Consider the following 12708-nt stretch of genomic DNA (forward strand, 5'->3'; position numbering starts at 1 on the left):
GAGAGAGAGAGAGAGAGAGAGAGAGAGAGAGAGAGAGAGAGAGAGAGAGAGAGAAGTGAACCAGGGATAGCTACAGTGGAGAAGCAGTCTTTAGTGACTTACTGACCACCAGTTGCAGAATCTTCAAAAATAGTTTCACCAGATGAGGCTCTCAGCTTCAACACATGAACCAGTGGGGCTATTTGATATTTAAAACATAATAGCAGTGCAGTCTAATTTTTAGTTATTGAATTGCTTAAGTTGTCTCAACTATTTTCTGCTTGTCAGTTTTGAAATTAAGAACATTTACATAATGAATATACCATTCAGATTTACTACTTGATAAAGTAATTATCCAAGTTATTATATTTATGTCATAAATTTTGTTGGGGGGGAGTTTTTCAGAATATTTTACTAACTTCATTTGGCCTCTGTAGCATTCTTAAATTGGGTTATTTCATACTATCTTTAGTTTTTCTTACTTTTTAAAAAAGTTAGATTCGAAAGTTTAATTTTGGACTTTAGAGATGGCTTTGGGCTAGTGTCTAAAATTTTTTCTCTTATGGCCTACCAATTTTTACCCTTGGGGAACTTTCAATCTTGCAATTCTTAACAACTTCCTTCCAATTAGTTTGTTGCTAATGGCTAATGTGGGCTGAGTTATTGAATAACCGATGTGATGATAGTACCCTATGATCGTTCTTCTGCCAACTCTATGACATCTTGTGATTGTGGTACTACATCTGAATTCCCCAATGTGTTAATTTACAAGTTTTTTTTCCCAATAAGTATCCGCACCAATGCTAGTGTTGTTTGTTTCCATAAGCTTTTTCAAATGATTAAACCTTTGGCTGACAATTGAAATGAGTCTTTTATTTGCAGGATGCATTTATTTTGCTACAATTAAGCTAGATATTTGGCTGTTGATGAGCTATTGTCAGGTTGTAGTTACATATCGAAGTCATTTTAGTAGACCCCCACTTGTACCTTACATTAGTACAAGGACCTAACATGAAAGATAATGTTAAATATCGTCACAGGGTAAGTTCTAATGAACCAAGGCTGTACACCATTTTATTTCTTTTGCAGAAACAACTTTATGTTTTGTAATTTTCATGAAGCAACCTATCCCAATTTTATTTCTCTATGCTATCTGTTGTATTATATGAGCTAATTCATTGTTTCATAGCAAATCTTATAGATCTATTTTATTGTAGAAATTCAAGAGCATGGAACCAAGAAGACACGTATTTAGTACCAAATAAGGCTTTGATGAAACACAGTAAGGTCTCAAAAAGCACCTTTTGATATATTAGCTACTCATATCAAAGACTCTGAAGTATTGAATAGATACATTGGAAGAAAATGTTTTTCTTTCCTTATTCTGAGTCTTTCCATTGAGTCTGAGATTTTCCCACAATGTCAAGTAACATCAGTTCTTCATAACAATTGGCTGTTGAATAGGAGTCAAATTAAAGTGATAACTACAAAGAATGATCTGCACTGATAGATGAAATGTGGAATGTATTAGTCAAGATTCTTCAGAGAAATAAAATCAATAGGAAATTCTCTGTTTCTCTTCTATCTATTGCCACAGAGAGATAGAAATAACCAGCTAGCTATGCATATTCAGAATTCCTTGCAGGGCCTTTTACAAAATGGAATATTGGGAAATCTGGGAGAATTATTTGGTTCAAGTTGGAAAGTCTAAGAGGAAGTATAATAAATGACACAACTTCCATTCTGTGTTTAAACCTTCAAGATCAAGAGAAGATGATCATCCAAGCTCAAGATGAGAGATCAAAATAATTCACCCTCCTCAGACTTAGTTCATGGGTTGTCACTGGATTAGAAGGTGGGGATTGAGATTGGTGATGATGGATCTTGTTTATTCAGTCTATCAACTCAAATTTTAATATCTTCTGAGAACACCCTCACAGACTAACCTAAAATCAATATTCACCAGTTATCTGAGCATCTGTTAGTGCAGTCTATCTGACACATAAAACTCAGCATCTTGTGAACAGATGAACAAAGTACACTTTCTGCTGGAAGTGAGGTGGATCCTGTGTGTGGTCTATGGTAAGGGACATAGTATCACTGTTACTTCCCTTCAGGCAACACAATCTCCTTTACTTTTTATTCTAGGAATTATTTCTTTTTGTTTTACTCTTTTTTTATAAATAATTTATTTATTTTTTTCTCAAATCGTAATTCATTCACAAAGGGGTTATAAACACAGAAAGGCAGGATGTGGGGAAGGGGATGACACTGGAGTGTGGGTGCTCAGGGGGAATACAGATATCATCAGAACCGGGTATCAGCTGGGTGAAGGTTCAGGGGACAGGTCACTATGACTCTGCCTATGACTCACTTGTCCTTATCTAAGTTGGTATTGTCTGCCAGGGCTACCTATTTACAAGGTCTATGATTACTCGGGCTGGTAAATTTCCACAAAAGCTGCCTGTTTACTATAGCTTATAGCCATTTGTTTCAGTGTTTTTCTACTGAGACCCAAGACTTGGTGTTAGTATACATGTATGACAGGCCTATTGCTGGTTTTAGGCCTATGGTTGATTTTAGGCCTTCAGTGTGTAAACAGGGCTGCCCCTAACATCTCCTCCCTTCTCTAAGTATAGAAGGGCTGTGGCAATTCTAATCTTGTGATGGCAGGGATAGAGGCCTGACCTCCAGTAATTGAAGGGGACCTTGTAATGGCTCCGGTCCCCCTGTCATTGTCCAGTGAGGCATGAGGGCCATACCTATCCTGATGTCTTTTTCCTGGAGAGGGAATACTTTTTTGTTTTACTCTTAGCACGAGTAGTACAGGTTTGAGTAGGAGACAGGGAAACAGAATGGGTGAGTAAAGGGAAAATGTGGGGCTAGACTCAAGGCAGTCAAATGGAACTCAGAGGATATTTTAAAGGTATCTATACTCACTCAAGGGAATTAGCTCTGTAGCAAGAAGGTAAAAGACCCTTTCATATTTCACTTTATCTCAAGGCCCTCAAATCAGAACCTGTTGGAAGTATTCAAACAAGTATATGAATTCAAATTGTAAACACTTTTATGGAACCATCAAATATATGTTTCCAAACTTTGTGTTTTTCTTTTCAGTTATGAGTGTAACTGATCCTTTGCCTTTTGCAGCAACTTGCCAAATCAGCCTCTGAAGACTGAGATAGGTTCTCTGACAACCTGGCTATTTACTGGTCATATTGATCACCTATGTTGTGCTTCTGAGGGAATGTAGTTGTACTTAATTTTCTTCCTTTGTTGGCTCCACCCTGTTCTCTTTTGGCCACTTCTCTCATGAAGAATTTTTTTCTCAGTCTTTTCCTTACTTTTTCCTCTCATTCTTTGAAAACATTTCTTGAGTATCCTTTTCTTCAACATTTTAGCTCACATATTTGCTTTTTGTGATAAAATACTTAGATTGGCTATATGGAAACTTTAGACATGAAAACAATCATATTTTTTCAAACACATAATAAAATCTTTAAAAATTCTACTGGCATTTACCTCATTTGCTAAACTTGGTAAGGAACAAATGTGGCTTATTTTTGACAGTTCCATTTTAGGTATTCTGGTTTATGTTAGGGGAATATTAATAAGTCAAGGTTACAGAGGTCTCACGCAACAAGAGAATCATAATCATAGAAAGAACTATTACTGAAATAAGAGGGCAGTGAACTGGTGGAAAGGGCAGAGATTTTACCCATGACTCCCCCTTTTTTCTAGGCATCCTTCATTATCTTCTCAAAGCACAGTTGCTTTGAATTGATAGAATTTCTGTAATTATTCCTTTCTTGTGTCTTTTATTCTTATGCCTTCCAAACTAATTGCTTTACAACAATGGTTTCCAAATATAGACTATACAAGTTGCTTCATTTTTACTAAAAGATGTTTAGATTATGTAGAGCTGACTTGTTAGTAGTGGGTGGTACTCTAGACCATTGCCACCCCCAGACCTCCCATCATAACAGCTGTATTTTCAATGCCTAGTCTGGTTCATTGTACAAAATAAACATGTATTTTTGAATAAATAGCAACAATATTAACAGCTGTGCTGGTAACTTTAATACGGTCACCTGGAACCTGAACATCAGTGCTTTAGATCATTTCATTTTCTTGGTTTTTCTCACCGACATGTAGAGCTCAAGCACCTTTGAATCAATATTCTTGGTCTCTTCTAAATTCATTTGTGCTTTTAATGGAAACTCGAGGGCACACGCACCCACATAAAAAATGAAGCATTTTTCCTTAGGCTGTTTTATCATAAGAATGCTATAGTTATGGATATGAGCAAACTTTGATGATAGATGTGGAAAACTACTCTCATAGAACGTAACTTGCAATTTCATTTAAAAATATCAATTTAGTGTAATCTCCATCACCAAGTTGGGTATTGCTGGGGCATGATGACTTTTGTACACTCAATATATATATGTGTGTGTGTGTGTGTGTGTGTGTGTGTGTGTGTGTGTATGTATGTGTGTGTTTATGTGTGTGTGTGTGTGTGCACATGCATACAATTTTAAGAGCTAATGTCTACTTTGGTATGTATAAAGATGACAAATCTACTTTAATCTATTTTATGTTGCTATAACAGAGGCCCCCTAGGCCACATAATAAAGAAAGAGGCTTATTTATCTCACAGCTTTAGTTTAGAAGTCTAAGGTTGTGTGACTCCATCTGCTTAGAGTCTGAAGAAGGCCTTCTAACTATTTTACGTTGTGGCAGATAACTGCACATACCAAGAACATATATAAGAATGCTGATAAATCCCTTTCAGCCTTCACTTGGTCCTTTGGCTGGGGCAGACACCTAGCTGCTCTGCTCCCATGAAGACACCATATCCTGAGCCATCCTAGAGAAACCAGTGCACTCAGAGCAGAGAAGGAACCACTGCACTCAGAGCATCAGGATTTCATGTTCCCAGAGGCAGCCTGAGTACCAGCAGCTCTTCCACCTAGTAGCTCAGGACCACAGGATCACAGAGGCATCTGGACTCTGAGGAGTTCTGACACAAGCTAGATAACTGGAAAGACAGGCTCCAGTCAGAGACAGTAAGTGCAGGTAGCACTAGTGTTAATCAGATGGCAAAAGGCAAGCCCAAGAACATAAGCAACAGAAACCAAAGTTATTTGACATCATCAGAACCCAGTTCTCCCACCATAGCAATCCCTGGACACCCCATCACATCAGAAAAGCAGGATTTAGAATTAAAAATCACTTCTCATGATGATGATAGAGGAGTTAAAGAGAGACATAAATAACTCCCTTAAAGATGTACAGTAGAACACAGGCAAATAGGTAGAAGCCCTTAAAAAGGAAACACAAAAATCCCTTAAAGAATCGCAAGAAAACACAACCAAACAGGTGAAGGAATTAAACAAAGCATTCCAAGATCTAAAAGTGGAAGTAGAAACAATAAAGAAATCACAAAGGGAGACTACCCTGGAGATAGAAAACCTAGGAAAGAAATCTGGAGTCATAGACGCAAGCATCACCAACAGAATACAAGAGATAGAAGAGAGAATCTCATGTTCAGAAGATACCATAGAAAACATTGACACAACTGTCAAAGAAAAAGCAAAACACAAAAAGCTTCTAACCCAAAATATCTAGGAAATCCAGGATACAATGAGAAGACCAAACCTAAGGATAATAGGTATAGATGAGAGTGAAGATTCCCAACTTAAAGGGCCAGTAAACTTCTTCAACAAAATTATAGAGAAAAACTTCCCGAACCTAAAGAAAGAGATTTCCATGAATATACAAGAAGTCTACAGAACACCAAATAGACTAGACCAGAAAAGAAATACCTACCATCACATAATAATCAAGACATCAAATGTACAAAACAAAGAAAAAATACTAAAAACAGTAAGAGAAAAAAGTAAAGTAACATATACAGGCAGACCTATAAGAATTACACCAGACTTCTCACCAGAGACTATAAAAGCCAGAAGATCCTGGACTGATATCATACAGACCCTAAGAGAACACAAATGCCAGCCCAGACTACTACACTCAGCAAAACTCTCAATCACTATAGATAGAGAAATGAAGATATTCCATGACAAAACCAAATTTACACAATATCTTCCCACAAATCCAGCACTACAAAGGATAATAGAAGGAAAACTCCAACACAAGGAGGGAAATTGTAACCTAGAAAAAGCAAGAAAGTAATGTTCCAACAAACCCAAAAGAAGATAGCTACACAAACATAATTCCACCTCTAATAACAAAAATAACAAGGAGAAACGATCACTTTTCCTTAATATCTCTTAACATCAATGGTCTCAATTCCCAAATAAAAGGACATAGACTAACAGACTCAATATGTAAACAGGACCCAGAATTTTGCTTCATACAGGAAATGCACCTCAGTGACAAAGACAGACACTACCTCAGAATAAAAGGGTGGAAAACAATTTTCCAAGCCAATGGTCCCAAGAAACAAGCTGGAGTAGCCATTCTAATATCAAGTAAAATTGACTTTCAACCAAAAGTAATCAAAAAAGATAAGGAAGGACACTTAATACCCATCACAGGAAACATCTACCAAGATGAACTATCAATTCTGAACATCTATGCTCCAAATGCAAGGGCACCTACATACATAAAACAACTTTACTAAAGCTCAAAGCACACATTGCACCTCACATGTAGTTGGGGATTTCAACACCCCACTCTCAGCAGTGGACAGATCATGGAAACCGAAACTAAACAGAGACACAATGAAATTGACAGAAGTTATGAATCAAATGGATTTAACAGATATCTATATAACATTTAATCCTAAAACAAAAGAATATAACATTTTCTCAATTTTTCATGGTACCTTCTCCAAAATAGACCATACAATTGGTCACAAAACAGGCCTCAACAGATTCAAAAATATTGACATAATCCCTTGCATCCTATCAGATCACCATGGAATAAGGCCGGTCTTCAATAATGACAAAACAAAGGAAAGTCCACATACACATGGAAACTGAACAAAGGTCTACTCAATGTTGACTTAGTCAAGGAAGAAATAAAGAAAGAAATTATGGATTTTTTAGAATGTAATGAAAATGAGGACACATCATACTAAAACTTGTGGACCTCCATGAAAGCTGTGCTAACAGGAAAACTCATACCTCTAAGTGCCTACAAAAAGAAACTGGAGAGAGCATACACTAACAATTTGACAGCACACCTGAAAACTCTAGAACAAAAAGAGGCAAATATAACCAAGAGGAGTAGACAGGAGGAAATAATCAAACTCAGGGCTGAAATCAACCAAGTAGAAACAAAAAGAACTACACAAAATATCAACAAAACCAGGAGCTGGTTCTTTGAGAAAATCAACAAAGTAGATAAACCCTTAGTTAGACTAAGCAGAGGGCACAAAGACAGTATCCAAATTAATAAAATTAGAACTGAAAAGGGAAACATAACAACAGAAAGTGAGGAAATTAAAAAAAACATCAGATCCTACTACAAAAGCCTATACTCAACAAAACTGGAAAATCTGGATGGAATTGACAATTTTCAAGACAAATACCAGATACCAAAGTTAAATCAGGAGCAGATAAATTATCCAAACAGTTCCATAACTCCTAAATAAATAGCAACAGTCGTTAAAATTCTCCCCACCAAAAAAGCCCAGAACTAGATGGTTTTAGTGCAGAATTCTATCAGACCTTCAAGGAAGACCTAATACCAATTCTCTTCAAACTATTCCACAAAATAGAAACGGAAGGAACACTACCCAATTCGTTCTATGAAGCCACAATCACGCTCATATCTAAACCTCACAAAGACCCAACAAAGAAAGAGAACTTCAGACCAATCTCCCTTATAAATATCAATGCAAAAATACTCAATAAAATTCTGGCCAACCAAATCCAAGAACACATCAAAGCAATCATTCATCATTATCAAATAGGCTTTCTTTATCCCAGGAATGCAGGGATGTTTCAATATTTGGAAATCCATCAATATAATCCACTATATAAACAAACTCAAAGGGAAAAAAAAACACATGATCATCTCTCTAGATGCTGAGAAAGCATTTGACAAAATTCAACACCACTTTATGGTAAAAGTCTTGGAAAGATCAGGAATTCAAGGCCCATACCTAAACGTAGTAAAAGCAATATACAAAAAACCAGTGGCCAACATCAAACTAAATGGAGAGAAACTTGAAGGGTTCCCTCTAAAATCAGGTACTAGACAAGGCTGCCCACTCTCTCCGTACCTATTCAATATAGTACTGGAAGTCCTAGCCAGAGCAATTAGACAACAAATGGAAGTCAAAGGGATACAAATAGGAAAGGAAGAAGTTAAAATTTCACTTTTTGCAGATGATACTATACTTAAGTGACCCTAAAATTTCCACGAGAGAACTCCTAAACCTGATAAACAACTTCAGCAAAGTGGCTGGATATAAAATGAACTCAAAGGAATCAATAGCCTTCTTCTACTGGAAGGATAAACAGGCTAAGAAAGAAATTAGAGAAATAATATAGAATAACTTGGTGTGAATTTATCCACAAAAATGAAAGATCTGTATGACAAGAACTTTAAGTCTCTGAAGAAAGAAATCGAAGCAGATCTCAGAAGATGGAAAGATCACCCATGCTCATGGATTGGCAGGATTAATATAGTAAAAATGGCCATCTCGCCAAAAGCAATCTACATATTCAATACAATCCCCATCAAAATTCCAAATCAATTCTTCACAGAGGTTGAAAGAACAATTTGCAAATTCATTTGATATAACAACAACAACAAAAAACAGGATCTCGAGAAGTATTTTCAACAATAAAAGCACTTCTAGGGAAATCTCCATCCCTGACCTCAAGCTGTACTACAGAGCAATAGTGTTAAAAACTGCATGGAATTAGAACAGAGACAGGTAGGAAGATCAATGGAATAGAATTGAAGACCCAGAAATGAGCCTATATACCTATAGTCACTTGATCTTTGACAAAGGAGCTAAAACTGTCCAGTGGGAAAAGGACAGCACTTTCAACAAATGGTGCTGGTTCAACTGGAGGTCAGAATGTAGAAGAATGCAAATTGATCCATTCTTATCTCCTTGTACAAAGCTCAAGTCCAAGTGGATAATGGACCTTCACATAAATCTAGATACACTGAAACTAATAGAAGAGAAAGTGGGGAAGAGCCTCGAATACCTAAGCACAGGGGGAAACTTCCTGAACAGAACACCAGTGGCTTATGCTCTAAGATCAAGAATTGACAAAACGGACCTGGTAAAATTGCAAAGCTTCTGTAAGGTAAAGGACACTGTCAATAGGACAAAATGGAAACCAACAGATTGGGAAATGATCTTTACCAATTCCACATCCGACAGAAGGCTAATATCCAATATATACAAAGAACTCAAGAAATTAGACTCCAGACAACCAAATAACCCTATTAAAAATGGAGTACAGAGCTAAACAAAGAATTCTCAACTGAGGAAACTTGAATGGCCAAGAAGCACCTAAAGAAATGTTCAACATCCTTAGTCATCAGGGAAATGCAAATCAAAACAACCCTGAGACTTCTCCTCACACCAGTCAGAATGGCAAAGATCAAAAACTCAGGTCATAGCAGATGTTGGCAAGGATATGGAGAAAGAGGAACACTCCTCCATTGTTGGTGGGATTGCAACCATTCTGGAAATCAGTCTGGCAGTTCCTCAGAAAATTGGACATAGCATTACCTGAGGATCCAGCTATACCACTCCTGGGCATATACCCAGAAGATGCTCCAACATATAGCAAGGACACATGCTCCACTATGTTCTTAGCAGCCTTATTTATAATAGCCAGAAGCTGGAAAGAACTCAGATGTTCTTCAGCAGAGGAATGGATACAGAAAATGTGGTACATTTACACAATGGGATATTACTCAGCTATTAAAAACAATGAATTCATGAAATTCTTAGGTAAATGGATGGAACTAAAAAATATCATCCTGAGTGAGGTAACCCAATCACAAAAGAACACACATGGTATATACTCACTGATAATTGGATATTAGCCCCAAAGCTCTCAATATCCAAGATACAACCCACAGACCACATGAAGCTCATGAGCAAGGAACAAAGTGTGGGTACTTTGGTCCTTCTTAGAAAAGAGGTAACAAAATACTTGTGGGAGCAAATATGGAGACAAAGCATGGGACAGAGACTGAAGGAGAGGCTGTCCAGAGACCTCTCCACATGGATATCCATTCCTTGTGCAGTCACCAAAGGTAGACAGTAATGTGGATGTCAGGAATTGCATGCTGACAGGAGCCTGATATACCTTTCTCCTTAGAGGTTTGCCAGAGCCTGAAATATACAGAGACAGATGCTCACAGATAACCATTGAGCTGATCATTGGGTTCCCAATGGAGGAGTGAGAGAGAAGACTGAAGGGGCTGAAAGGGTTTGGGGCCCCATGAGGAAAGCAACAATACCAACCAACCAGAGCTCCCAGAGTCTAAACCACCAGCCTGGGAGCACAGAGGGAGGGACCCATGGCTCCAGCTGTATATGTAGGGGAGGATGACAGTGTCAGGCATAGGTGGATGAGTAAGTCCTTTGTCCAGTGAAGGCTGGATGGCCCTGTGTAGGGAAAATTGTGGATTTTGAGGTGAGAGTGCGAGGGTGGGTGGGAGCATATCCTCATAGAAGCAGGAGGAGGGAGGGTGGGATATGGGGTTCCTAGGTGGGAGGAAAGGGGATTACACCTGAAATGTAAATAAAATATCCAAAAAAAAGAATGTTGATAAATGTGTGGATGAGACCACATGGAAAGGAAGAAAACAGGATAACAGAGAGGATTAGATCCTTTTCCAAAGTAGTAATGATGCGGTAACTTCCCATTACGTCTCACCTCTTAAAGGTCTTACCTTCTTTTACTACTATGATGTTTAAACCAAGCTTTTCACACCAAAACCATGATCTAAATCATAGAAGTTCTTGTGTGTAAAGCTTATCTATTGAATATAAGACAGGATAGAAGATGCTCAACTTAAAGATTATAATTATATTAAAGTGATAAATAGAGAAAGCTTTAATTAATAATCTTTATACAAAAGAACAATCTTCAATTATATTGCTTGTAATACTAGAACAACCTGGCCAGGAAGTGTTCCTATGATGAGAATACAACCAGGATTAGGAATAGAAATAAAAACAAATGCTGTCATATAACCATATAGCATGTACACTGTGTTCAGTACAGATCTTTATGTCACAAAGAATGTAGAATAATAGGAATCTTGGAGTAGAAAAGTATAGTCCACCTAGGACCTCAGAATATGATATTATTTGAAAAGGGACTTTAGAAAATAGAATTAGGACAAAGTTATACTGCATTAGAATTGGGCTCTTATAAGAAGTATTTGTGACACGTAGACGGTAGTGCAGGGGAAAGATGAGCTAGTGGGAATGGGGGCGCTGGCTGTAATTATGCTGCCACAAGACAAGAAATATCAAAAGCCACAAGAATCTAAAAGAGGAATTATCCTTTCCAGACACTTTGGAGGGAGCACAGTCTTACTAATACTTTGACTTTGTGCATTTAATCTTTAGTAGCTGTGAAGAATAAATTTATTTTGTCTGAAGCTATGCAGTTTGTGGTATATTATGACATCTTTAGAAAGTTAACAGAGACAGTGCAGACAAATATGAGTCAGATAAAATAGGGACAGAATATATACGAAGTTCAAAAATTACAAAGCAATACCATTCAGAATGTCAAAGGCTTTCCAAAAAATCAACACAAAGACAATCCTAAGCAACATAAAATAGTTGGGGAAAAATGTAGACAATTTGAATATAAGGTGACCAACATATACTACAAACTAATGCCAAAATACTTTATATAAGAGACAAAAATTAAAGTAAGATATTGTTTCTAAGTTCTTAGCTTGGAAATAATTTGAAAAAAATCAGATTTGCTTACTTTTTTCAATATGTTAAGATATAAGAATCTTGTCTTGCTTGATAGGGTGTAGGCCAGGGAAGCCATTCAGGGAGAAATGTGATAATAGTCACACAAAGTAGATGTAGTCCCCAAAGTGTTCTTGTATGTGTATGCAATACAGATATAAATGTCACTGCAATATTGGTGCTACTGTTTACAGTTGGAAATTACATGGGTACCTGTTAGAAAGAGAATAAATGTGCTTTCATATCTCTCAGATTCATATACTGAAATCATAGCCCATAACATGTAGATATGAGGGGGTGGGGGATTTTAGAAAGTAATTAAGTCATGAGTGTGAAACATCCATGCATGGACTAATGAGCTTATAAGAGTTGAGAAATCTCTGTCATTATCTTTTTGCCATGTGAGGAGACAGGGAAAAGTCCAAAGCCAGTAACAAGAGGAAAAATCTCATGAGCATCTCATTGACAGCATCCAGATTTTGGACCTTGTATCTTCAGCATTTTAGAAATAAATGTTTACAGTTTAACCAGCTCACTCTATGGCTTCTTGTTGTTGTTGCCTAGGTTGACTAAAGCAACAGGTGAAATGTGGTCACTTTTATAGCAGTTTGAAGCTATCAACCAGATATAAATAACAGAGGACCTGTGAATAAGAAAGAGATGTGATGGAATTCATCGTACAAAACCATTTATTTTATTAAAATATGTGTTCTACAATGCATGCCAAATTGAGAGACTATCCCATGAGGACCTACATATGAGCTATGGACCCAATCCAG

Source organism: Grammomys surdaster, unplaced genomic scaffold (assembly GCF_004785775.1).
Source record: "Grammomys surdaster isolate TR1022 unplaced genomic scaffold, NIH_TR_1.0 97, whole genome shotgun sequence".
Taxonomy (NCBI): domain Eukaryota; kingdom Metazoa; phylum Chordata; class Mammalia; order Rodentia; family Muridae; genus Grammomys; species Grammomys surdaster.